The sequence below is a fragment of the Corvus hawaiiensis genome, chromosome 9 (assembly GCF_020740725.1).
Source record: "Corvus hawaiiensis isolate bCorHaw1 chromosome 9, bCorHaw1.pri.cur, whole genome shotgun sequence".
NCBI lineage: Eukaryota > Metazoa > Chordata > Aves > Passeriformes > Corvidae > Corvus > Corvus hawaiiensis.
Window position 1 is genome coordinate 19,294,079 of NC_063221.1, and position 22,931 is coordinate 19,317,009.

Genomic DNA, 22,931 nt, shown 5'->3' on the forward strand with positions numbered 1-22,931 from the left:
CTGATCAAAAGACATGCAAAGCATGGGGTCCCCTCCTGCTGCATATTTATATCTTGCAATGTGTTATAAATACATTTAACTCAGTAGAAACCATTGTAGTTTATATAAATCAGCTGTTATTGAAGAGCCATCCGGTTCATTAGTGTATGTGCTTTTGCTGCTAGAGGCAGAGGGTTTCTAGTGTCAGACCTGTGATGGTCCTCTTGCATCCTTTTCCATTCAAAGTATCAGCAGTTAATTGCTAAAAACTGCAATAGCTTTTGCAAATAAAATATCCAAATCTTTGTCTTTTTAAAAATACCTTTAAATCAGTTACAATGCAAGCACAAAAAAAATATGAGACATGTTTGGCTTGTGAAAAACATTTTTACTTTTCAGAAATAGATGGTCCCTCCTTTTAATGTCTTTTTGGAATATTTTGTGTCAAGGCTGAAGAAGGAAGCTTTCTCTTGTGACTTAATCTAAATTTTTACATACCAGTGTCAGGTGAAAGTAGGGCTCAGTGATTCAGATGTGGTTTTACCTCAAAGATAAATATTATTGCATAGTGAAAGGAGGACCACGAGCCTTACTTTCCCTCCCTGATATTAGGACCACTACCATGATGTGGAACAGAAGTTATCCGTGGACTCAGTAAAATATTTAGATAAGACACAGTTTTATTTGAGCTGTGTCAGAGGCAGAATTGTGCTGCTGGAACCAGCTATGCATCTTAATTCTCTTGCATTCCTGTATATCTGCAAGAATAAAATTGAGAAAGTCAAGAAATACGTAAACTAACGAGAGATATAAAAGATAATTTGATTTGTCATCTACTGTATAGAAATGTGTTACCGTCCAGCAGAAGCACTGACCAAATATGTCTCTAACGTTTGCAAGCTTCCTGAAAGGCCAAAAAAAGCAAAAAAAAAAAGCAAGAATAGACATGCAATTTTTCAAAATATAGAAATATCCCTTTTGTTTTGAGTGTGTTAGTTTCTCCTGGGTATAACTGTTTATTTGCCCAAGACACACCAATGCCTTTTTCTTTTTGTGAAGTTAAATGTTAATCGTGGGAAAGTACCTGTCAAAATAGAGAAGTTACTTCTTTGCAGGGAGGGTGGTAAGGGGAAGGAAGGCTCCTTCTCACCATCTGTTTTCCCTAGGAGGTGGCCCATGTGGAAAATTGCATGTATAACTGTAAAGTCAACTGCTAATGAGCCACTGGGGGTGGTCTTGAAGTAGCATTAGTAAGTCTTCTCAGTCCCCTGCTCATTGTGTTCTATGGATATTAATGTTTGCAATATTCCACGAGTAGGTGAAATGCTATGCAAGTATTATATGCTGACTATGTATCAGCAACAGAGACTAGAAACAAAATAATTTTCTTACAGATCACTGCTGGAACTTGGTGCAACTCTTAGGGAAACAAATCTGCCTGTCTTGCACTCACAGATGCATCAAGGCAATCCTGTTTCCTCAGCATACTTGCAGTGTGACACCAGCTCACTGCATGTGCAGCACTCTGCACCTCTGCAGGAGCCGCTCTGTCATCCAGAGAACTGTGAGAAGCAGCAGCCACCAAGCAAGGCCCTGAGTGCAGATTTAACTTCAAGGCCCTGCGATCTTTGTTTCTGGTGGGACTGTTGTCCTGTTTAAAACAACATACAGATCTAAGCACCTTGTTGAAGCAAGCTGTAGTCATAGGCAAGAAACTAAAAATCCAGCTTTAACAAAGCTGTCATCAAGTGGTTTGCATCTCCACAGCAGAGCCAGAGGGCAGCTGCTACCTCTGTGCCTTGTTATCAGGAGTTGTGTGTTGGCTCAGGAGGCAGCACAGATCCACTAAACCAAAGAATCTCTAGACATGCATAATTATCAGCTTCCACCGAGTCCTGATTTGGACACCTGGTTCCCTTTCTAGCTGGAGAACTCACATGTTGATAATAGCTGCTCATTTTACAGAAGAGAAGTCTGGAGAGGAAAAAAAATCGTTTCTAATGGTAATATTTACCAAAATCTAGTTAAATGTGGCCAAGAGTTTTGGTGGTCACAGACAACGTGGGGGGATATTATTTGTGGGAAAACATGAGCAGCTCACACTTCTTGTTGTTTACTGGCTCAGATAAATTAGATTAGTCTGATGGAATAAACAGATTAGTACAGTTCAAAGTATTTATGGAAGTGTTTACTCCATGCTTATTTTGTTCAGTTACACTCACTAGAAGATAACCAGATTGACCTAAACTATATATATACATCTATCTATATCTCAAAATTCTCAACTTGTTTATTTAATGTCCCTGCTGCACTGTTCTTAATAATTTGATGTATGCCATAATCTCAAAAAAAGATTAATGGACTCTTTGTTGGATATAGTAAAGAGAATATTTTTGTTCAGAAGTGTGTCATAAGACACACTGTGTAGGGAATATTTTCACATGTTACGCAGCTGCCTAGTGGATTAAATTCTGTAGCAGAGCCTTGATCAGATATTTTTGGCGTCAAGCTGAAAGGTTGGTGGCATCACCGCTCACTAAATAAGTAAATCCTGATGTGTTTAATGCAACTCTGAAATAACAGTTTGGGATGGTGGTAGTTTAAATGTAGGTAGGATTGGGAAACAGACCCTGGGCAGGAGCAAGTTTTGACAGCAAAGACTGTGCTGGGGAGCAGTGTGCTTTGTTTATATATTCTCTTTTTGTTACAGATTTCTCAGCCTCAGCAGATTAAAGGAGGTTGTGTTTTTTCTGCTTTAAACGTAGTGATACTATATGAGGAAACCTCTTACCCACACACTGATTTAATGAATCTGTAATTTTAGGCTTGTCTTTTTGGAGAGAAGGGATTTTTCGATGTTTCCTGAGGAGATTTTCTGAAAAGCAATAACTATAATATTAAAAACCTCTAAGTCACCCTTTTTTTCCTCACAGGAAATAACACATCTTTCCTTGCATCTCTAGCAGTATTTAATTATACCCAAATTCTTACAGAATGGCAAATGGCAGGTTGTCTTTGTCATAGAAGATTAGAATTTTTAGACGTGAAATGCAGATTTTGTGGGTCCTGGATTATCTGAGCTTTGCCTGTGTATTGGAGCTCTGACAAATTTTTCCACTTACCTTTGTACTGTAGAAGACACTGAAAGAAATGCTGCTAAGAAATGTGAACTTAACAGTGTGTCTCTAATGTTTGCTATGTGCTCCTGACCATGATACCTCAGCCTGATTTATTACCTGACACTGGAGAACTCCAGTCCCCTGCTGGGTAAGTGTGCTGGCTGGAAAGTGGTGGTAGATGCAGATTTATTTACACAAAACTTCCTTATTCCTTCTGTGTGTTTCTTCTGCCTTGGTGACTGCATGCAGAACCTTTTTCGAGATGGAAAGATGTCTGCACTTTGGTCTGAGGTTTCTTTTTGAATATTCTACAGTTAAGAGTTCTTTTGCCAAATAGCTGTCAAAGAAAGGAGATTTTCTGACCAGAGCATTCTTTGGTAGCATGGTTAGGGAGTGTAATGCCACAGGAGAATGCTGTTTGCAACTTGGGTTCCCAGTTCTGACTTTTGCAGGTATTGCCTCAGTGTGGCACCAGAAAAATTGCAAGTCATTGTTGCAGTGGGGATACTGCAACACGCATATATCAAACCAGGAGTCCCGTGGAAAGGAAATATATATGGACAGACAGATTCTTGATAGCTGTTTCAGAGAGATGTTTATTTCTCCAGCCGCATGGCCGGAGCTCTGCCGAGGAACTGTTCCAGTCACGGGACCAAGGGTCCTTCTGCCCGCGCAGGGAACACAAACCAACCAATGGGAACGAGGCTGAGCAGGGGCAGGGAAGCCCCGTGCCTGTGCCCTCAGGGCCCCTCTCCCAGGGCTACACGGCGGGGGAGGGACCCCAACACCTCACCCGTTTTATTTTAATAAAAGGAGAATGAAAACAACTGGATAAACATAACAAGAACAGTTTCAAAACAAAACAAGCCACCCTCCTGAGTCTTTAAATGTCCAAACAGATTCTGTGGAACATCTTAGGGCTGACAGAAGGGAGACAGAACTCTCTGAGCATGCTTTGTGGGGAAACTGAGGCAGGAGAGGGTTTAACTTCTTCCCTCCCCCTTTTCATCCCCCACTCGGCATTGGAAAGGGATTTTTGGGGAAACAATTGGCAAAAGCATGGTTTTGTGAGGGAAACCATGGATGAAAAAACGGATTGGGAGTACACTGGGGGTAATAGGATATAGGGTAAAAGGGAAAGGTGGGATTAGGAAAGGGAAACTGTAGGGGGGGCTTACAATGGAGATACTGTCTAACATGACTACGGTTTTTTGCATATATACTGCCTTTTACAGGAACACCATCAGGCCCAGTGACCTGCGATGCTTGTAACCCTTTTCTCCCTAGTACAATATTAAATTCCACCACCTCTCCATCTCCCAAGCTTGGGATGCATTTTTCAGGGTTATTCTTTTTAATAGCAGTTCTATGCACGAATATGTCTTGCTGGTTGTCACACCTTGTTATAAAACCATAATTTTGCTTAACATTATACCATTTTACTATCCCTAAGGTCTTAGTTGCTATGATCTTTTCCTTTTTCCGAGTGGCTGCTGTTTTCTGTCTCGCTGCGTCTTTGCTCTCTCTTTCGGTCGCTCCCGTGTTGGAATTGTCGGGGCTGCTGGTGCCTGCGCGCTCTTCCCGGGGTCGTGTTCGGGGCTGCGCGGGCCGGGCTGGGCCGTGCCGCTCAGTTCTCCGTGCGTCGCCTCCCCTGGTCGCAGCTTCGCTGCTGCTGTCGGGCGCTGCACCCACGTCTCGGCCGGGCCCCCGAGCGATGACCCCCCCGCGCCCTGCTCCAGCGCGCGTCTCAGCTGGGCGCGGCTCCGCTCCACCGCCATCGCCGCCCGCCGCCGCCCACGCACCACCCCTCTCAGTCGGGCGTTCACGGGGCTCGCTCCACCACGCGCTGCACAGGGCCGGGCAGGCACCGCCGGGTCCTGCCGCTCCTCGCTCCGCCACCGACACTGCGGCTCGCGTGGCTCCGCCCGCGCGCGGGAACTGCCTCGCTGCTGCTCGCAGAGCGCTCGGTGCACGTGGCCTGGGCCGCACGGTCCCTGCGCCAGGCTTCCCTTCGCCAGGACACAGCTGACATTGCTCAACAGTCTCGGTAACTAAATAATATTCACGAAAATATTCTTCCATCGGCATATATTTTGACTCCAGTATTAACTGTGTCCAAACGGTTTTCCAAAAGCCCTTGGTAAGAATTAAATCCCAAGAAACATAGAAAAAGTTCTTAAACAACCATGCCAGGAAGTGTTTCAGTTCTTTTTGAGCTTGAATCAAGCTAAAATTTACAAATCGTTGTTCAAGAATCATTTTAAGTTTAAGATAAATGTCCATATGCGGCTCTGAGAGCCAAGAGTCTTCCCACGGTTCCTCCATAGTTTAGATATGGAATAGCAAAGCAAAACCAAGAAGAGGAATCCAAAGTTTCCAGGGTTTACTCACACAAATCAGTCGCTTAGGGATCGGGGATCGTTCTGCTCACAAATCTCCACCATTTGTTGCAGTGGGGATACTGCAACACGCATATATCAAACCAGGAGTCCCGTGGAAAGGAAATATATATGGACAGACAGATTCTTGATAGCTGTTTCAGAGAGATGTTTATTCCTCCAGCCGCATGGCCGGAGCTCTGCCGAGGAACTGTTCCAGTCACGGGACCAAGGGTCCTTCTGCCCGCGCAGGGAACACAAACCAACCAATGGGAACGAGGCTGAGCAGGGGCAGGGAAGCCCCGTGCCTGTGCCCTCAGGGCCCCTCTCCCAGGGCTACACGGCAGGGGAGGGACCCCAACAAGTCATCACCTCTTTGGAGAGTTAATGGTTTGGATGTGACAATCTCTTTTATACCCCCAAGCAAGCCCTTTAGAGCAGTGCTGGAGCTCCAGCTCTTGCTTTCTGTGCTGCCCAAGTCCTGGCGGCTCAGAAGTTGTCCCAGAGCTCAGTGTGCCCCTGTGGCCATCCCGTCACAGGGCCGACCCGTCCTGCCGGTGCAAGGCAAACCGGGCCATTCTGCAGGAGCAAAGCCACCTGTGTTAGTCCCCCGCTGGCTTGGTTTGTGCTCGGGGGCTGTGTGTCTTGGACACGCTTCAGGGGCTCAGCATCAGGTTTGAGCTTCTGCCCCTCGTTTTGGGCTTAGGAGGGGGGAAAGGACAGGCAGAGAAAAGCTGCTGTCCCCGGCTTCCTGTGACCTGCCAGCTCCTCGCTGGAGCACCTTGCAGTGCTGCTGCCAGTGAGCGACCCCGTCTTCCCTTCCTGCATGGTGACGTTAGCTGGAGAAGGCGAAGTTCCAGGCCGGAGAGCGGCTGTTTCCCGGGAGGCGCCCGGCGCGGGGGAGCGGCGGGCGGGTCTGGGGCCGCTGCCGGCAGGTGGCGCCAGGCGCCCGGGCCCGGCCCCGGTCCCGGTTTGGGGCCGGTCCGTCCCGGTGCGGGGCCCGTCCCGGTCCCGGTCCCGGTTTGGGGCCGATCCGTTCCCCTGTGGGGCCTATCCCGGTCCCGGCTCCAGGCACGTTCCCCGTGCGGCGCCCGAACAGTGCCCGGCCACACTCGACTGAGCCGGCGCTGCCTCGCTGCCCCATACGCACCAGGGACAAGGGCTGCGGTCGCTTTTTAGAGTCAGAATTGGAAAAAGAAAATTAAAAAATTAAAAAAAAAAATATATTAAAGTACTTCTTTTTGTTATAACTGCTGAGCAGTGTGAATGCCTGCACATATTGGGGCTGACTGAAACTCTAATCATTATACTGCAAGAATATTTTTGATGGATTTTCAACAGCTCCAGAATTCCTGTCAGCATCACTGTGTGGCTTTCTAAAGTTCTTTCCTTTAATGGGTCCCAGGACCCGTGAAAACATTCAGGTCAGTTTAGTACCTGAGTCTTCCCAAGTAATTAGCAGGTAGAATTACTTGGTAGCAGTCAGTGTTTTCTGCTGTAATCTGTCCACAGAAGCTGCAGCAGAGTAATTGCTGTCTCTGGCGACCCTGCAAACATGTCTAATTTAATGTGTCAATAGGGATTTTTCTCTCAGTTTTTTTCATCCCCAGTGCCAGGCTGTGAATTTTCCTTTCAGAAGGCCAGACTCAAAGTGAGATGGATATATTGAACATGTGGATTTAAAGAAAATGTTTTTCCCAGCAACTGTAAATGTGTAAAAGCATTCAGAGCTCATTCTCCTCTCCGCATGACTTTTCAACAGGTTAAATAAATGTATGTAGCAGACTGTTCCACAGTTACTGGAGCAGATAAATGCTAAACTGACCGTGGTGTCTCCTTGCCAGCAGTGCAGTGTTTCCATCCTCCTGACTTCTTCGGGGATGTTCTGGTATTCTCTGATGCTGAGTCAATGATATCAACTACTGGTGAGACACATGTAGGTTTTTAGTCTTCCCTTGATGAACATTTGCTAGTAGTGAAGGAACAGATGGGCTCGGAGCTGCTCCGAGTTCAGATGTGGAGTGAGGGTATTTACAGGGTACTCCACAGGCGGGTTTTGCACCAGCAGGTTCTGTGTCGTGGCTGACTCTCTGGGTATTTGTGCAGCTGTGTGCAGGAGTGGTGCTGGGTCTGAGGGCTGCAGTTATCTTAACTGCTCCATTTGTCTAAATACCACCCTCTTGTGCGTCACATTGCAGGGGCTCTGAGCTTTTGTTCTTGTCATAGGTTAGCAAGCATAGTCCCGGAAGGGACGTCCTTGCTAAGGGGTGCTTACAGTTTCCTCTGGGAACTGATAGAACCTATCAGCTGGCCAGTTTGAATATGGACAATTCTCTAAGCCACTTAAAGTTGTGATCACCTCTGTGATCCACATTTAAGAATAGGCAAACTCCCCCTCCAAGCTCTCTCTCGTTTCCGGCGCTGGGACAGGTGGCTGCAGGGCCCGAGCAGGGCCCAGTGGGCCCGGCCAGGCCCTGCTTGGGCCAGGCCGGGCCGGGCCACGGCCATCCTGGGTCGATGGACCTGTTCCAGCCGTGGAACCCCCCCCACTGCCTTGCCGTGGGCAGCTGGAGCGGCTCGGCTCTCCCCCCTCTCCACTGCGATAAGAAAAATTCAACATTCCAGCTGCAAAGCTGCAAGGCCGAGGTGAGATTAACCCTTTTATTGCTGTGAAGAGCTGAAAACCTGAGGGAAGAGAGAGAGGAGATGCTTAAAGCTGAAATTCTGTTGTGAAGCTATGATATATCAGAGTATCCTGTTGTAATTTCATGAAGATCTAGGGGGTGGAGTGTTCAACTCATAAGCAAAAGCACCTGCGCTGAGATAGGCAGATGCTGACGCAGCTGTAATTTCATGAGAAGTTTGGACAGGGAGAGATAAACCAGATGAGGACTTTTGCTCCAAACGGGAAAGGAGAAAACCTCAGTCCCTAGAGATGCTCCCAGAGATAGTCCTAATGATGAAGATGATGAAGACCTTTTGCTCCCAGGGAAGGAGAAGGGCCTCTGTTTTTGTTTCTGAACGGCTCAACCTTAAAAGTGTACCCCAAAAAACTTCAAGAGTGGACCCTCGAAAGCAGTTGCGGGAAAAGCTGCAAGCCGGGGGAAGGGACTCACACGCAGGCAGAGAGACTCCTCTTCCTAAATGGACTGAACAATATTTGGAAGTGGGCGGCTGTCTCGTTGTGATAATGTTTTCATAGCATGAGCAAGAAGAGACTTCTCTTTCTAAATGGACTGAACAAGGTTATTATGGAAGTGGTAAACAGACTGAACATCTTAAGGGTTGTCTTTGAACATTGTCAGTGGGAGAAGGGAGGAAGGTGGGGGGAGGAGGAGAGTTCTGAAGGTGGTATAATTTTTTTTTCTTCTTTTAGGTCTGTTAATAAACTTCTTTATATTCTTTCAAGTTTGGTGCCTGTTTTGCATTTCTCCTAATTCTTATCTCACAGAAGGTAAACAGTAATGAGTATTTTGGACCAAACCACTACAGTTCTGTATTGAAAAATCCCAGGGTCTTACTCTGCACGAGGCAAAGCATATATTCTAATGATAGAAAGTGTCATTCCCAAAAGAGAGATACATGATATGTGTGTTATATATTCTCTACAGACCTATAAATAGTCCTTTGAGTCCAGTCACATCATGCTGCAAGTTAGTGATGTTACCTCTTTAGTTTTCAGTGAAGACCCTGGCATCTCAGTTGTAAAGGATAAAAAATAATCTTATCTTGAACAAACCCATTGGGCATGTTTCTGAACAGTCCTGGATACACAACACACAATATTATTAGATATTAAAGGAGAGGATCCCTGAGAATCAGAGCCACACTGTGTAGGAACTGCAAGCATACAGAGTAAAACTATCTTTCCTGAGACCATGAACAAGACCTGATCCTTGGGTGACCTAACTGGCACTGCTAAGCTGAAGGCTGCAGGCCCATATTACAGTAGCCACTTGATAGTCTGGTCCTCTCTTTATGTTAAAAAAATTCCCTTTTGGAAGAGTACTTAGGGTAGATTTGAAACACTAGAGGACTGTGGTGTGCTACTCAAGGTCTTGTTGCTTTCCTTTACTTAATTTGAATTTCCCAACTTTAAAATTGACCCTTTGAAATTCAAAACACTGGTTCCAGTGGCTAGCACTCATGTATATAAATGCTGCAATTATGGTGTAAATGGATATCAAGGTTAAATAACTGTGGCAGGATCTATAGTGAACATGAGCAGGACAACTTTATTAATGAATTAAGACTATAATTTCATCCAAAACAACACTAGATCCTACATCAAGTGAAAGATTCAACTGCTTAAATAAAACCAAAATTGCTTGTCATAAATAGTGACATTTTTAATATATAAAAAAAAAAAAGTGTTTTGAGGCCTTAAATCTATGCAATATAGTAATTCTTGAATGTAGACCTTTTCAGAAGGAAGACCAGAAGTTTTACAGAGAATTCACTGAAAATTGCCTTTCTGTTCAGCAGAATAAAAACTGAAGTCCCTCTCTGGTTTAAATGGCAGTCAGAAAATCCAAGGTAATCCTTGTAACTTTTCATATAAATTTGATAACAAAAGAAAGGTGTGCTACTGGTATCTCTATAACATAAGTAAGCTTCATTGCATAACTCAAGCCATGATGGAGATTTTGACATGCTTACTGGCAACCTGACAGATGTGTCATAGTGTCTAATCCCCAGAAGCCGCAAGGCTCTTTGAAAATGGGTGTTTCTGAAAGACTGGGTTGGAAAACATGCTGCTTTCTTATTAAGCTTTTTTTCTCGGTGCCTGTGTTGCTTCCAATGTTATCTTGTTGCCAGGCTGATTTCAAAGATATGCACTAACCAAGCTGGTAACCTGGTTTGTTAGCAAAGAGATAAAATATCTATAATTACATCCACTTAAACTATATATTTAATATAAATTATGTAAAAACATCTTTTTTTTTTTTTTTCCTTACAGTATGAAAATACTGAGTTTGGAATTTATGACTATTTTATGCCATGTTTTCATGTTCTGTGGCGATGTACCTCTGGTGTGTCCCAGCCTCAGTATTCCTGGCCTATAAGAAAAAATAAGTCACCATTAATATGGATTTGTGATAAGTTCAGAAAGTATTCTGGAGCAATATTTGAAATGCCAGTTGTAGGGAGGAAAATAAATGATGTGCTTGAAAGTGTGCTTGGCAAAACAACCCCTCAATCTAAATGCAGGCAGTGTCTCTAGTGGGGGATTTGCCAGCATATCTCTAGGCCAGACTTGTGGGAGACTGGAAGGAGGTTTCATGCAACTCCACCATGTCCTATAGCTTGTGCTTAGTGGCATCTCCATTATTTGGATGACATCCACCGTTGGTACGAAGAGAATATTGGGCCAGTTTGCATTCTGTTATAGAGCGGCTTCCTGGATTACAGAATAATTTCCAATAAAAGTACCCTGGATTACTCCCTGCTGTGAACTAATAGGGTGCTAAGTAGCATATTTCATTTATTTACTTAACTGGGGTAAAAAAAATTGGGCACAGATCCCATTCCCAATGGTTTCCTGGGGAAGGTGCAAACTGCTGTAAATGTAACCATGCTGCATTAAAAAGATGTAAGCTCACATAAACATAATGTGCAGGTTGAACACAAACTGGCATGGCTGCCCAATCTCCTCATACACAAATAAAGTTGTATTTCTGTTTCCTTTAAATCTTTAAGTGGGCCAAATGAAATTAGAGCAGTATTTTTCCAGTCTTTGTAGGTTTGCTGGTGACAGTGCTGAACAAGTGCTGTGCTGTGGACAGCATCATGCTTTGCCTTCTGCTCTCCCTTGTGCTCACTCTTGCCTCAATGTCTCTTGGCTATTAACAGCACTGATGCCTTTTGCAAGTAGTGAGTTACCCATGAAACATGGGTTGAGAACTGTCCTGCAACTTTTTTCCTACCTTCTCCCATGTGTTTCCATGTTAGGGCTCACCTGCCCAGCCTACTGTGCCATTCTTGAGGATGTTTCTAGTTGCACAAATGTTGAAAGTGCCCATTTATTTATCCTTCACCCCTCCAGACTTCCCATGCCCCCAGTTTCCTGCATCTTGCATAATTTATAAAATTTCAAGTACCCAAATTAGTAGCTCATCTTGAATGTATATACTGAGTTTGTAGATGGTGAGGCAGGAAGGAAAATGCCTCTCCTTTGTTGAGCAAGAGTTTTTTTTCCAAACTGTTTGATGTTTTAAAGAACATTTTTGCATTTTTATATCCTAAGTAAGAGTTTTACTTAGGATGCAATTCCTTATCCATTTTGATTCACATTCTGCTTAGTTGTGAAAATCTGGATTTGCCCTAAGGCACTTTAATATCTCTCTGCATCTGGGAGGCAAGTTCATTAAATGAAATGGAGAGATTTTGTGATCAAGAGACCTGAAGTCTGCTTCTGCCCTCTTTAAATCTTATTGTGTGACATTGAGTAATCTCCCTTACCCTTCTTCAGTTTCCTTATTCATAAACTGGAGAGGATAATGCTTTATTGCTCTTCTTCAAATGCTTTAAAATTATCAATTGGAAGACGCTGTTTTTGGCAAAGATGTGTTCACCCCCAGTCTGCTGCCCCATGACCTGCTACCTCAGTATTTGTGTCAAGATCTGCTTTTTATAATATGTCATTTCCAAATTCAGCTGGTGCTAGGGTTATGAGTTGTGTTCAATAGTTGTTCTGGTTTGTACTATCTGCCTTCCCTCCTCTCCAGCTGACTGAGAGGCTTCTCTTACTCTTTTCTGTGGGAGAATTTGCTCTTATTTTTCTGTGACTCAAAAAGCCCTTGAGCTTGTAAAACACCTTTCAAGTGTCCAAGGGTAACAATATATAAACCAGTTAGAATAGAGATTGGAGCATTGTAGGAGACAGAACCTTGTTTCAGGCTAGGAAGACCTGTTCCTCAGGAGGTGTGTTTTGTGTGTTTTTCTTGTTAAACTTATCATACATTCCATTAAAGCATCCTTGCAACCTTTCAGTACCTTGTCCTCTCCTTGGAGGAGATATTATTCATCTCTTTCAATGCGGTGATATATCCTTCAGAAAAAAATATGGTTCCATTTTGGGGTTCTATGAATATTTAGTTGCCATTAGTTACACTCTGAAATGAATTTAAACATGAATTGAAACATTCTTTGTTTTGTTTCTCCCAGACCCACCTGAACATTGTGGAAAAGCAAATGGAGGCACCATTTGGAGGTTCCACTTTGGAAGAACTAGTCCCACAATTTGAGCACATTAACTAACCAGTTTCATTGCTACAGTATACTGGTAAAAATAGAGGAAAAAGTAGAACTAAAAAGAAAAAAATCCTCAAGGCTTGTGAATTCATGACCACAGGGCCAGAAATGTGACTGTTGATCTGTGTGCAGAAGAAACTGCTGGTCATGTTTCTAGGGCCATTTGAATTCCATCAGGGGCCAAAAATCTGGATGGTGTTTCTGTGTAATTTTAGTGTGCACAATGTTGGACAGCTCATCATTGGTGAGTGAACCAATTTTTCAGTAATCTTTGTCACAGCAGGCAAGATAGAAATTGGTCTGTAATTTGTAATCATTACTACGTTGCTTGAGATTAATTCTGGATCACCTACAGTGAAAAAAGATGCCTTCTAACCTCGGCAAGGACCATTCTCCATTCAGAGGGCCACTGAGGCTTGCTGTTCACAAAGCACCTTTGTCTTGATCATCCTTATTTTTTATGTCAGATGCACTTTTATCTATGTTCTGCTTTTCTTAGCAAGACTGAATACTCCAGATGTTTTACATAAAGCAGTTTTCTCAGTTCTTACACTGTGAAAGAGATTGGAGGATGGGGGGGTGAGCTTTGGAGTTTTCCTATTGATATATTTTTCAGACGAGACAAAAACTGCTGTTATGATGCATGCAAGTAGGTGTGGGCAGTGAATAGAAGTACCCTTTATTAATACAGAAAGGCTCTATTTACTTGCAGGTTGTTAATATGAGGAATTTGGGCTGAAGGATACCATACTTCTGAAGATCTGAATTGTCATCTGAAAAAAAACATTGACAAAGCAACCCAGTCATTCTAGCACTTCAATATATATAGTGAAACCTGTGCATTGGAAAACCTGAGATGCCAAAAGATTTTTTAGCTAACCTCTTTAAGGTAGTGCCAAAGTTTCTTATACAATGTTTTGTTTTGTGTTTCAATGCCCCCCCCCCCCCCCCCCAGTTAAAACCCTCTTTCATTTGGTAATTGATTTCCTTCCTTACCTCTCCACCCTGACTGTCTTCACAGAAGAAAAGGAGCCCTGGCCTAGAGTTCAGTATTCTGATATAAAATGCTCTTCTTTTGACATCAGATTGTTTGCTTTAATATTGAAGGGCTTCAAAATAAAGAGATAATAGAAAAAGGAAAAAAAAAGGAAAAGAAAACTACAGATATATGAATCAGTTGCAGGGGTAGCTGTGGGATATTGACATTGTAAACAATAACTGTGGTCATAGTAGTCATCAGATATTGCATTGTTGCATTTCCAGTAGGAAAGATAAGTATTAAACTATTGTACATTGTTGATCAGCCCTATTCAAGAATGCTAAATTCAGTGTAGGATGGGTGAGAGAATTCTTCTGGAGTGCTAAGGATAGTGGAGAGCAAATTTTATGACAAAAGAAAGAAGTTATGGAACTTGAAAGGCAGTGTTGAAATACCAGCAGATATGAATGGCCTGCAATCAAACTGGAAATGAAAAGGTTCTTTCCATCATGTGCCATTGGTGGTATATGTATGTATCTGTATGGTGTTACAGCAATCACTGAATAATCTAGGAGGTCCTTTCCAGTGTATTTCCTATATTGAGGTATTCCTAAAGAGATGTGTTCATGTCATTTTCTTGGATTGGATGAAATGTCAGAATAATGTGTTGAGATCTCAGTTTTCAATGAGTGAGCATGTGAACTGAAATACATATGTAATTTAAAACAAGCTTTAGGATTAGGAATATTTGAATAACTGGTTTTGGTTAACTTTTCTCTTTATCTGTGAGCATAGGAGTTACTGAGTCTGCTATAAAAAGAGCAGCATGAAATTCTGGAAAAAAAAGGTCTTATGTAAATTACTGTCATCACTTATTCACTACTTCTTTTATTTAATTGAGAAGTTAGAAGCATCTATCTTGTACTTCAAATTTAATATAATTCCAAGAAAGTGATACTAGTAAATTTTAATTTTTCTATTATACCCTTTTAACCCATTATTTTAAAATTAATTGTTGGAGTGTAGCTTGATTTTAAATTTACATTGGTGTCTGATGTGGGATGACTAACTGAACTGAGCTCCACACAGGGTTGAGGGAAACATGGCACCTTTCTCACCTGTGTTAGAGAAGTTCTTTTTCTGACTGGGATGTCTCTGGCTTGGAAACCTTCCAAGATGACCATAATTTATCATTTGTGATATGGTGTTCTGTTATGGATTTCTCGCAGTCCTTCCTGATAGATGTTTATTTAATTATGCACCAAGATGAGAGATAAAAATGTCTTGGATATTTAGGAAGAGGATCTGTGGCTCTGCAAAGAGCTGAGAATTGTCCTTATGTGTCCTGCTCCTGGCTCTGAGTGAAGGGGTGGCCCTTCCAAAGGACAGGGCAGGGGCGTGCTAAGGGAACGAGTACTGTGGCTGTTTGGAGCAGGGACTGAATGTGTGAGTACCCTTCGTCTCTGCTTTTTCTCTCTCTATGCTCCAGCAACACAACACGTATCAAGCAGAAATAGAGATTGAGCAAGAGTGTCTGTTTCTGTCTCATTTCTTCAAATATTTCTAAGTATGATTTTGCATGCCTGTCCTTGTTGCCCACTCTCTCTGCATATCCTGACTCAGGGATGTGTAGCTGGGAGGAACTGAGCAGCTTCTCCTGTCTCTAGGTAATTTATAATGTGAATATTTATCTAGAAAAATTGGGGAGGGGATATTGTGGCAGCAGAATGCTCAGAGGAGATAATTGGACAGTCATGAAAAAGTGACATTTGTTTCTGCTTCCATGCACACAAGAGATGTTCTCAGGTATATTTACCTAATTAATTTTTGCTGTTGTCTCATTTTCTATGTTCCTTTGTTGTCTGATCAATTTTTTTGTTATTTGAACTTGTTCTTTTTTTTCTTCTTCTGAAACTGATACATGCACAAGCTATAGCAACAATAGCTGAATATTGGAGATTTTGCATCTGGGACTCATTCTACTGTGAACTGAATATAATATTTTCTTAGGCTCTTTACCCTTTTCAAAAGCATTGATAAATATATGCATATATAATATATTAAATGAACAAACCCCACATCTGGTTAAAGAATGTTTGATAAAGAAATTCCATGGCTAAGTTTTTACATTTCAGAATTCAGTAATTGCAAGGAATTAGTGGTGGATACTTCTTTGCAGATATCCTCATAAAAATCAAAACTGGAACCCTAGTTGATCTACTCCATAGCAACTTAATTCCTTTAAATTTTAATAGAGAAAGAACTATTGAAAAAATGGTTAAGATACAAACCTTCAGAACTGAAGTTCTGGATTGGAAAAAATATTCTCAGTCTGTATAGGTTTGCATTTTGCATTGCCCACAGGGCTGTTTCTTTTCCTCCATAAGATGAGCCCTGTGTTAGCTTTTGTGGACTCAGGAAGAAGCTGTGTAACCCACAGGGGAGCCAGGAACGCCTTCCCTGCCACTGAGCTGGAGCAAATCTGGGTTGCTCTGCTTTCTGTTCCTTGCTTTCTTCTTCTGATTCCACGTTGAGTTGTTCAAAGGAGGTGGTCTGGAGAAGGCCTCTCCCAGTGCAGTCCAGTTCTCTATCAAGGCTCCAGTTTGCTGCTGCTGACCAAACCGAACTACTTTGTTTTGCTTGTGAGTATTATTAACTGGGAATACTTCAGGAATGAAATGTAATATCACTTTTGACAGCAGGTGAATTGTGCAGTAGGTGCATAACAGTTCTCATTCAGCTTTGTGGATACCAACTTTTACTCTCACAATATTAGTTGGAGGGCTAAATGCTTGCTTTCTTAATGCAAAATGAGGTTTGTATTTCTCCTTAGTGCAAGAAATTACCATGAGTTATAAAATGCTAGCAGCTGACACTGTCATGACTTTAATATGCAGAGAGATGTTTATAACTTATTCTTTCTATGAATACTGTTTTCATCATAAGGTGATGGTTCTCAATTGTATACAAGCATGTATAGTGATAGTTATTTTTTATACTCTATCAGAAGTCTTCATGCATCTATCCTTTTGTAAATATATGAAGCTGTAGACAGAAAGCAAAGCCACAAAGAGAATTGTTAAATCAGACTTGATGTGCTTTGCCAAACGAAGGAAAAGTTCAAACTGCATTGTAGATACAGTGCAAATGAATTTCTTTGCAGCTATAGACCATGGTCTAATAAAGACCATTCTAATTCTGTTCTTTCTTCAAGGCTTTACAGCTATGTCTGTCTGTCTGGGAATTCTTATCAGTATTGTAGCAGATGGGGTGAGAACCTGGATCACCCTGGGAAGTTGGTCAGGATCTGAATGGGGCCCAAAACCAGCACAAGCCACAGGCCATTTCAAATATCCTACCAAAAAAAAAAAGAAAAAAAAAAAAAGAAAAAAAAAAAAAAAAAAAAAGTACTGGATTAAAGAATTATTTCAAATAAAAACTCAAATGTTCTTCTTTATGTGAACTCTTCTTTTGAAAATCATCAAAAAAATTACGACAGTTACAATATGTTTGAAAGTGCTGGGTGAGGAAGAAAAAAGACAGTGTTCACAAAGACTAATTTGAAGCACAGAGATAGGTATCTTTCTGTATGTTCCATTTATTATTTTTCAACACTTGTTTTATTAACATGCATCTAGAGTTACATGTTGCTTTAATCTCCTTGATTAAGACTTGCTGAAAGGATCTGTCATTATTTATTGTCTGAGTGCCCCAGGTCCCACTTTTTGTTTTACATTAGCCTTGCCAACTTTTGACTTGAAAAGCGAATTCTGTAGTTGTAGTAAAGTTTAGTATAACTGAGTTTATTTTAAAAACCCCAAAAAACAAAACAGAAAACTAAAACAATTATGTAATTGTATGATTAAGGCAGAAGACCCCTCTTTCCTACAACTGATGCACAGTAAATTGTTTTGAACAGGTTTCCAGAGCTGCTTTTCATGCTGTTGTCTTAGCATAAGTTTGCTATGACCATTTATTTTTGCTGATGAAATACTTGTGTTTTTTTCTCCTTTAGTAAATACGTGTCTTCAAAGCTGAGGTAAATTCTTTTTAGCCAGAAAGCGTTAACTCAGCTTGCCAGCACTTTGCTGCTGAGCCACATTTAAAGTGATCATCGGGGCAAGTTCCTAGAAAGAAATTCACAAGAGTTTGCTACGATTTCAGCTCAAGAGGGGAAAATATGTTTAAATGTAGGATTTTTTTTTTCCTTGTTAGTGAGTTCAGGAAGATACTTAATGGGAGAATGAAATAAAGGCCCATTGTAAAGGTACCTAACTCATCATTACCACATGTAGGCTGTACATTTCTGCTGCACTGTTGTCTTTGATATTATAAACTGATGTTGATTTTTTTAATCCTAAATTGGTTTTTATGTTCCAGAATATATGTGGAATGATATAATTTAAAGAACGTTTCTAACATGTGGTAGAAGTATTTGTATGCATGCAAATACCACCCTGGCTCCCAAAACTAGACACAGATACTGTATTTTAATTTTTCTTTGTTTATGTGTGTGTATTGGAGAGAGGGTTCCAGTTATGAAAGACTCCAGTTATAATACCTATTGGTTAGGGAACATGAGATCTGCTTGGAGAATTGGCAGCTAAAAATGCCATTTACATATTCTGCTCTCTTAATACTTCAGGTTAGTAAGAACTGTAAGAAAATATTTTAGGATATAGATATTTGGAACAGTTGGATTACTTTTGACAACAGTGCAAGGAATCCATTCAAAGCTGATTTCCCTCTTTTGTTCACTGAGGACCTGCAGAATCTAAGATAAAAATGGCAGTTGTCCTGAGGGCACCCTGAGGCATGTCATTAAAATTGGAATTTGATCCTCTTTTCATGGTTACTTGGGACAATCAACCACAGCAAACCTGAAAACTCATCAGTTTTCAGAAATATGACATGCCCTTGACTTTGTCAGTTTGGATTCTGTGTGCAAGATTTGAGTATTTCAGAATCCCTTTAGATGTCACTCTGTCTTCAAGAATATAAACATTGTGCCTTGTACTATACAAAAGATACAGTACTTCTAAGCATTTCTGAGCACTTATTCATGGCAAGGGAAAAGCTAAATTATAGTCATCAAAATGAAATGCTTTTTTAATTGAGATTTTTAAACTGCTAATTCTAAGAAATAGAATTGTATGTAGTCCAGTTATTTTTAACTATTAAAATACTTTAAAATGAAAAATTTGGCTGTCTGAACTGATGTGGACCTTTCTAAACTTGGATGAAACTACCCATTCTAACTGGCTGTGTATTTCCATCTGATAACTGCAATTTTCAAAAATACCTGGAAAATGGATGCAAAACAACATTTTTCTGTTTATTCCTCTGTACCTGGCCTCTTGCTGCTTTCAAGCCCCTTGCCTTCCCCCCTTCCAGGCTGCCAGGTTTTTAAAATTTATACTCGTTTTCATGTATTTTTTTTGGTCAATAACAAAATAATCACTTTTCTGTTCCTGCAGCTGGGCTTCCAGAAAATTGCATTTTGTCTCTGTGGCAGAGAACCCACGAGCTGGCCACTTTGCCATCCCTGCTGCTTGCCATCGGGAGCTCACTGATGCTTGATGTGCTGGGAGCCATATGGCCACTTCTCGCTGCTCTCCCTCTTGCTGCTCCCCCGAAAGTTGCAAGTGCAGAAGAGCCAGCTGCCAACACCAAGGACAAACAGGGGCTTTGTCCACGAGAGGGACGGTGATGGGGACAAACCTTTGACTGTACCTCAGCTTCCCCTCAAGACATTTTCCTCCCAGCTATCTCTTGTCCTTAGATTTTCTGTAATATGCATATGTTCCTCCCTTCTGTTTTGTTTTTTTTAATAATTTTTTTGTACATCTCTTATTGCTTAGTCTGTAAACTAAAGTTGCTAGTTAATATGCAGATTATTTGTAACTGCAAATCAATTCATTTGATAATTGGCATAAAAATGTTACACATGGAGCAGCACAAAACTTGGCAGCAGTAGGCAGGAGGTGGTTTCGGTGCCTAATCCCCACCAGGCACATGGGTTAAGGTGTTTACTTGCGCCATTTGTGTGGGAAGGAGCAGCCTTGCCTGTTCATGTGGAAACTCCTAATTGCTTTCTTTGTTTTGACAGATTTATGGGTTACAACAAAACATAATTGCAAGTAACATAACAAAGTAACACTCTCATGAGCACCTGTAGTGTTGCTATTATAAATAGAACTACTAATGTACAGTGTTGGTTATTGTAAAAGTACATTCAGCTGAAGTTCTCAATTTTTCTTGCTGTGCACATTGTGCTCTTGGTCTTCCACTTAAGTTTGCAGGAGAATTTCTCAGTCTTCAGCCCAGACAGGTAACATCTGTTGCCTCACTTTTCTCATCTGTTGTTCAACATTGAAATGGTTAATAATGTGCTAGAGGCAAGTGAGTACCTGGTAACCTGTTACTTGTCCTGAAGTTCCACTCTCATGATTGAAATTAATCCCTGGGTTTTTGGAGAATGCTCTGCTTTGTGAGGATGTCCTCTGCAAAAGGGTGTTGCACTGTAAGACAGAATAAAGTAAAATTGTGCCTGTGGCAGCTGAGGAAGTTACATGTCTGCGTGCTCTGCAACACTCACAAAGAGAGCTTTGGATCCTCTGAGGTGTTCCCTTAGCTGGTGTGACTGTTGAGGGGTGTCAGGTGGATAAACAAGGGAAGGGACCATGACCTAAGGTTGGAAGAGGTCATGGAGATTGGTATTTAGACACTTCTGCTGTCTGCCTGCTTCACGTACTGACTTTTCTTTTGTGGTGGTTGACAAATTATCCTATTTCTTTGAGTCTTGGTATCTTTCTCTATAAATTGAAAATGTTTCTGTATTTAAGAAAAGACATTTGCCTGGCAGAATGCTGTAGGAACAAAGACTTTTGCAGGCACTGAAAAAGCTCCTCATATCAGGTATGCTGAGGATTTAGCAAATACATATTACATTTGTTCTAAAACTATATACAAATATAGCACCTCAAGTAACTGATGAATAGCTGTGCTTATTAGAAAAATAAAGAAAAAGAAAATGAGCCTGTTCAAGAGAGCAAGCTGTTCTCTGAGTTACAACTATCTAGTTCTGTCTTCACTGTACACTGCTCCGGGAAGGCTTTGCAAACCTGGCTTCTTCCTGGTCTGTTCTGCACACCTGAGCTGCAGAGTGGTCTGTGCACTCCCTGGTCTCCCACCGTCCCTGTCCCTGTGTAGCCCCCGTTGGGAGAGACAGATAGAGGGGATGTGAAACTGGGGTTCAAGCTTTTAGAGATTAGAGATGAAGTAGCATTCCTTTGAAAAGACCTGGATAATGTCTGTGTTTGCATTTATAGTATGTTACAGGATTATTTTCCAGAGGTCAGATGTCAAGACTGGTTTGTGTACGGAGAATAAGAGAGAAATTTTGATTAAGTCTGATAAGGCTGGGCGTGGTGTTCCCCCCTTACACTATTTTACAGAACCGTTTTTCCCTTTTATTTTTTAACATGTAGATTCTTTTTAATTCTCATAGCTCTATGCCATTTTGCTTAATATCTCATAAGAGCTAGCAAAGATATGTACATGTTAGTATGATGAAAGCTACATGTTTTATACCCACGTTAAAAACTGAATTATGCTGGTATTGAAAATTGTCTGTTGAAAATGCAATGCAAACCCTGAATAAATTCTGCAGTTGCAAATCATATATTTGGATTATAGTTGCTCTGAGACTGAGCCCTTACAGAGTCTTAAACTTTTCTCAGGATAATTTTAAAGCTTCACTCAGCCTAGGATTTTAGCTTAAATCTGTTAAACAGGAAGGTCTTAAGATTGTCTGTCAGAGTTTTCTGTCAACAGTAACACAAATACTGGGCTTACTCAAATGCTGGCCTCTCTGGAATGAGTACCTTGAGCAAGGTGCTTCAAAGCAAGATCTAAATCTAATATTAAAGATAAAATATTGATTGTTTTGATTTCTTACTGAGAAAACTTATTAGCATTTTACTATCAGGGCACATGCTTTTTTCATATGACATTCATTTATGTTTGGTCAATACGAAAAAAGCCTTCTGAGCCTCAGAAATTCCTAGCCTTAATTTAAAAAAGACACAGTATCAGTTCTGTGACCTTTATCATAGCAACAGTGAAGACTAAATCTTATTCAAAGCATTTAAATGAGATCAAACATAAACTGCCGAGTAGGTAGAATGGAAAGCCATCCTTTTGGTAATGCTTCTGGTAGCAAAGCCTTGTCTTTAGCCCTTTGTTATTAAAGCATGACACAGACGTGTTCTGATAGCACCTAAATCAGTACTAGTGCAGGTGGATGTGCTCTGAAGTCACTGCAAATGAAATTCAAGTCCAATGCATTAAAAACTGCTCCCTGTAAATTTTAGTGGGAGCATTTCCTTCACATCCTAATACTGGAAACATTTCACTGTTGGAGTGACAGGAGTAGGCACTAAAGACAGTGTTGGTAATACATGTGTAAAACTAGTTACATATGGAATTCTTTTGGTGTTTTTATCATGCTAAGCCTTGCTGGGAGGCATCTCAACAAATAGCACCGATTAATCATTGCTGGTATGCCTTAGTTTTGGTCCATTTACTTTTCTGACACCAAAAATGTAGACTTGAAGACATTTAATTATAAATATATGCTGAGAGAGTGTTTGTTATTAACACTGAAAGAGGCCTTTTTTAATACAATAGAATATATGTGAATTTAGAAATCTTAGATGATTTTTGTTTTATCTGTTGTATTTCCACCTTATTTAGGGATTTTATGTTGAAAGGGAAATAGCTTAGTATCTTAGTTAAAAGTGGTATTATAGAGCACATTTTGTGACTGCTGCAATCAGGTAATGAGGGGCTTGTAGACTTCATAAAGTAGGTAATTCTCCTCTGAGGTTTTATCTGCCCAGATTTGTCTTTAGGTACTTCATGATCAGTAAATAATTAATTCAATTTACTGAATAGAGTTTTGTCACTTAGAAATACTCACTTGGAATATATATTTTTAATTGGCATCAATGGCACATTTCCCAGGGAGCATAACAAAATGGATCATTTAATAGATGCCCAATCTCTCCATCCATCTATCTATCAGCACAGCACATGATGTTTTGACTTTAACATGGTAATTATCTCAGGCTGACTTCAGAGAAGAAGCTGCCACCCACACAGCAGTGCTTAATTACTTCAGACTTCAGTTTGCCAAGAGAAAAATTGACTTTTTTTTTT

The 22,931-nt window shown here is 41.1% G+C and overlaps 1 long non-coding RNA gene across 1 annotated transcript in view; it reads left to right on the top strand.

Annotated features, from left to right (window-relative positions):
- The window catches only part of LOC125330487, a 31,589-nt gene extending 10,196 nt beyond the window's left edge, over positions 1-21,393 (top strand). The window contains exon 2 of the long non-coding RNA XR_007205562.1: positions 19,187-21,393. This is a non-coding gene — a long non-coding RNA (uncharacterized LOC125330487). The remainder of the gene's footprint in view (positions 1-19,186) is intronic.
- The last annotated feature ends 1,538 nt before the right edge of the window (positions 21,394-22,931 follow it).